We start from the raw sequence: 5642 nt of genomic DNA, 5'->3' as shown, positions 1-5642 counted from the left end.
TTATATTCGTTTTAAAATACAATCGATAGTTGACAACCAATATATGCAACGTTACCGATTCGTATAAGACTCTTGTGCGAAAAGAACACTAAGCTTCAAACAAAGATATATTTTAACATCCCTACAATAACAGAGTCATTGTAAAAACAATTTTGAGGATATGATAACACAAAGCTTTCTTGCTAGATACATATTTTGTAATTCTATTTATTACCTAAATAAACTGTACCATAATATATCTATTGTTACAATAATTCATTTTAAATTATTTATAAACGTTGATAAACGTTTTTTACAGAAGTCGAGCCAAGTCTAACAGACAACTACACCTGCACAGTTCGGAATCGTTGGGGTGAAGATCACGGTACTTGGGAGTTGATGGCATTGGCTCCACCATCCCCACCACGTCTTACCCTTTCAAGCGCATCACCAACCGTTCTACTTCTTGCGTGGGACTCTTCTAGAGCTCATAGTAAAGTATTCAGTTTATGTTATGTTGTCTGGGGACTCTTAATATAAAATAATTTGAAAAATGGTTTAATTTGTTACCCCTGGTTATTTCGGTCACATAAGTAATAAGCTTTGTATTACTTAATAATGAATGCTAGAAAGTTAAGAATACGAAAATATTAATGATAATTACTCCTCCTTTTAAACCTAAATATATAATCTTCATCTTATACATATATTAATTATATTTTTGTGTTTTAATGTATTAATAATATAAGCTGTCATTATTGTACAAAAAATGCCAATTTGACTATTTTTAAGGTTATAGCTTAGAATACGCGCGAGGTGAAGCTCCATGGCAGTATCGTTGGGTTTGGGGCGAAGCACGAAGTACGTCACTACGTGGACTGGCTTGTGGAGCCTCCTACCGAGTGAGACTGCGAGCTATGGGAGATGCTGGAGTGGCAGTTAGTGACATACTACGTACTGCAACACCTGGTGGATGTAAGTATGGCCATTTATTATATTATAAATAAGACGACAACTTTCAAGGCATTTTTTTTACAATATAGCTTTTTTTTAGGAAAGTGTTTCATGATCCTATAAGTTGTAGTTGCATATAAATTATGTATGTCCGGATAAGTTCCAAATAAGCTATTTATTACTTTTTGTTAGGATAAATAGTATTTTTGCGTTTCACGACTGTCAGATAGCGCTATACGTCATGAAATGTGAAGTATCTTATTTGGAACTTTTATCATTCAAATAATTTATGTGTTGCATAGCTATTTGGCACTTTATCCATACATTGTGAAACAGGCCCTTAGTCATATAACATCAACTTTTTCTATTAAGCGACTCTCTTGAATGCCAACATTTCTGGGAATTTCGTAATGCCTCCAGCCTCATCATATAGAGTTTATATTTTTCAGTATCAAAAGCAGCACTTGAGAAGCAGCTGATCAGCACAAATAGCACCTGTGTTAAATTGAACATGCTGACCTGGGACTGTAATGGCTGTCCGCTGATTCATTTCATTATATCCATCCGAGGGTTTGAGGAGTTTTCCTGGAAGTCGGAGAGCGTAGAATTGGAGGCTAGTCCAGTAACTTTCTGTACTCTTCGACCAGCTACCTGGTACCATTTGAGGATCGTTGCAACTACCACAGCTGGAGTCACTACAGCAACATATTACTTCGCTACACTTACGGAGGGAGGAGGTAAGCACGTTTAAGATCGTAAGGAATCTCAAATAATAAAAGCAAATTAATCTCATACAAATTATTACAAATCATCGTGTATTATGGTTTCTAAACGTTCTCTGGAATTTGTGTAATCACATAATCAACAGATTTTTTTCTTCTTTTCTGTTTCATATTACAAATTAATCTTCAATATATTGGATTACCTGTGTAAGATTATTTTGCCTCTCAAAGTTTACAATTTGTAAGTACAATTAAAACATAAGTAATCACCATAACTATGTGAATGCTTTATACTAGATCGCATACCAGCACCAGCGCAATTTCCATCTGGTGGGGAAGACATTGTTAGCAATGGCGGTGGAGCGGCTTTGTTGGCAGCTGTAGCCGCATTTGTCACAGCTCTCATGCTACTCGCCGTAGTTGCGTATAAGCGAAGGTAAGTGCTGACAGATGAAATATGCATCTTCATCTTAACGAATTCATGAAGAAAACAAAAATAAACTTCCATACGATATAATTAATGTATATGTATATACGCTTGGCACAATTATTAAGAAAATATAATTATAGAATACTGCCACTGTGAACTTATTTTTTTTACTTAGCCTATCTCTTTAGTGGTTGTATGGAACAATCCAATATATGGAACATTTTGCTATGCAACCTTTTTCAGAATAAAAATATAGTGCTTATTAATACTGGAGTATTCTCTCCATAAAAACCTTCCTCAGTAATCAGATAAAAATACTCGAACTGGCCCAGTCGTTCTCGCGTTTTGCACTTGGCAATATATTGTTACGAGCTAGGGGATCGGATAGAAAACGCCGTCGAATTATTCAAGGGTTTATTTCAATAAAATCTATGAGGAATTCGTTAACACTAATATCTTGAAATTACGCACAAAAAAAAGCACTAATAACACACACAATGAAACACTGTCACTAATCACTTAAATCACTCAGTATTTTATCACTGGTTCGCACTTATTCGCACTTTTTCTCTTCGCTGTTTATCGCTTGGAATCGCATTCAAAACTGAACTGAGTGATCCGACTTGTAATTGTTACATCCTCCCTCGCAAGGGGGATGCTTAAGCCCGTTCGAGCATGAGGCTCCTTCGGGTGGCTTGTATTATTCGCGCCCTGCTGATACAGGGCGGTACGGGGGCGGGCTAATAGCCCTTGGTGGGGGCTGCTGCGCGCGAGGAACAATGGCTCGACTCGCTGCGCGCAGCCGATGGGGTCTTGTCCGGGGTGTCAATCCGGTGGTAATGTGGGGTCAAGGAGTAATCTCGACTTGACCCTGGTGTCGTGGTCGGTGGTAGCGGGCAGCGCGCTGCGCGGCTCGCGGTCAAGCTCCGCCGGGTGAGACCCCCGGTAGCCCCGGGGGAGGCCCAGCGAGGCGACCAGCGGTCGAAGCCGCGGCTGCTGCCCTGGTGTCATGTCCGGTGGTATCGGCATCCGCGGAGAGTAGCTCACGCGGATACCGCAGGCGATCTGGCGGCCTGGAGTGCCATGGCGCGATGTTTTGGAGATGGGGATGCTGAGAGCCATCCGCTCGATCGAACATCCCCTTCGCGAGTCGCGCGACGAACTCGTCGATGGACTCCATCCGCAGGTCTCGCGCTATGGTGGCGTTTCTCACGTAGCGGGGGGCCCCCACTGCGCGCCTCAGGCATGTGTTCTGCACGGCGCGCAGTCTCTGCCGGTGGGCCTCCTTAGTGTAGGAGTACCACGCCGGCGCCGCGTACGTGAGATGTGGGCGCACGTACTGCTTGTACAGCGCGAGCTTAGTACGGATGGGTATGTTGCCGGTGAATAGGGGGCGGAGTTTGCTCGACACCCCCTTCGCTCTTCCTACGATCCTCTTGACGTGGTGCCGCATGGTCAGATTCCGGTCGATGGTGACCCCTAAGTAGGTGACCGGCGTCTTCCACGGCACGTCCTGGTCCAGGAATCGCAGGGGCGGCGGCAACCAACTCCGGCCGAAGGCGATCGCCTGTGTCTTGGTAGGGTTGGCGGCTAGTCTCCACTTGTTCAGCCACTCTGGCAGGAGGTCCAGAGCGCGTTGGAGCTTCGCCGCTGCTGCCTTGGTGTTGAGCGAGGTGGCCACGTACGCCGTGTCGTCGGCGAAGAGGGCCAGGCTACACCCGCTCGGGCAGGGGACGTCGTCCGTGTAAGTAGTGTACAGCAGCGGCGATAGCACGCTGCCCTGTGGGACGCCCGCCGTGATGGGTCGCGGTCTCGACGCAGCCTCTCCCGTCGCAACGTAGAACGTGCGGTCGGTGAGAAAGGCGCGGAGCACGGCGACTATACGGCGGGGCAGTGGAGACTCGGCGAGCTTCAGCACGAGGCCATCGTGCCAGACACGGTCGAAGGCCTTCTCCATGTCCAGCATCACGGCGGCGGCCCCTTCCTTCTTGTTGAGGGCCGCGGCTGCAGTGAAGAGCACCTTCGTCAGCTGCAGCGTGGTGCTGTGCTCGCCGCGGAAGCCGAACTGCTCGGGCCTCGGCTGCAGGTATTTGTAGGTCCTCTGCAGCAACAGCCTCTCGAACAGCTTCGACTGAGTTGAGAGCAAGGTGATAGGCCGGTAGCTCTCCGGTCGGGTGTAATCCTTTCCGGGCTTCGGCAGTAGGATCACCTTGCCCTCTTTCCAGGTACTGGGGAAGTGTAGGGACCGGATGATCCCCGTGAAGAGGCGCGCCAGCGCGACTATCCACCTCATGGGTAGGTGGCGCAGCGCCTGGTGGGTGATGCCGTCCGGTCCCGGCGCCTTCTTCAGTGGCAGCCGGAGTATCGCCTTCCGCACTTGTGAAGGCGAAAAGGCAATGGGGTCGTCATCGGGTGGGATCGGGCGAGCTAGCCAGCCCTCGACAGCGCTCTCGACCTCGGCCACGCGCGCTGGGCATGCCGCGGCGTTCGGTGAGAATTGGCGCTGGAGGTGCTCGGCGAAGATTTCGGCCCGATCGTTGTCGTCATAGGTGATGGCGCCGTTGCCGTCGCGTAGCGGACGCTTCGGCTCTGGAGTCCTATAGAGGCGGCGGCAGAGTTGGTGGAGGCGTGTGGGCTCGGTGGTCGCCTCCCCCAGCGCTTGCTCCCAGGAGCGCTGGGCGTGGGCGGCCAACTCGTTCTTGACCCGTTCGGCGAGGCGGTTCAGCTTTGTCTTCAGCACGGGGCAGCGATTGCGCTGCCACTGCCTCCTGAGCGCGCGCTTCTGGCTGATCAGCCTCAGCACGAACGGGGCTAGGTCCTCGCGTACTACCTCCGGCGGACGCGTGGTCGTTGCTTCCGCCAGAGCTGCCTGGAGTTGCCGCGTCATGGACTCCGCCATGTCGTCAACGGCGCCTGGTGTCGTGTCCGGTGGGCCTGGCGCGGTGGCGCCTTCGAGTATCGATTCGAAGGCGTTCCAGTCGGTGACCCTCCAGCTGCGTGCGGGCGGGGATGGTGCCCCCGCGAGAAGGCACAGCACTGGTTGGTGGTCCGACTGGTATTCGTCCATCAGGACCTCCTGCGCCAGGTAGAGATCAGGCCGGTTATGCACCACCAAATCGATAATGTCCGGCCTGTGGGTGTTGTTTCTCGGGTAGTGGGTGGCGGCATCTGGTCCGCACACCTGGTAGCCGCGAGCCTCGGCATGCTGCAGAAGCCGGTTGCCCCGCGAGCTGCTGGAGTGGGATTGCCAGCTGATATGCTTGGCATTCCAGTCGCCCGCGAGGAGCGTCGGCTTCCGGCTGAGCGCGGCCTCCAGCTCGGCCGGTGCGAAGTTGGAGCCGGGGGGAGCGTAGACAGCTAGCACGTCTGTGGGCTGCCCGCCCAGTTCTAGCTCGACCCCCAGCGTCAGGATTTTGTCGCCGTTGACCGGCGGGATTGCGCGGTGAGCGATCCGTCGCCGTATCATCACCGCCAGTCCGCGAAAGGGCGCCCCGTTGGCCGCCTGGTGCTCTGCGCGGTAGACATAGTAGCCCGCGGCACGCAGTCGGTCGGTGGGG

This window comes from Pieris rapae, chromosome W (genome assembly GCF_905147795.1).
Source record: "Pieris rapae chromosome W, ilPieRapa1.1, whole genome shotgun sequence".
Lineage (NCBI taxonomy): Eukaryota > Metazoa > Arthropoda > Insecta > Lepidoptera > Pieridae > Pieris > Pieris rapae.
Note: the sequence above shows the minus strand (reverse complement) of the source record.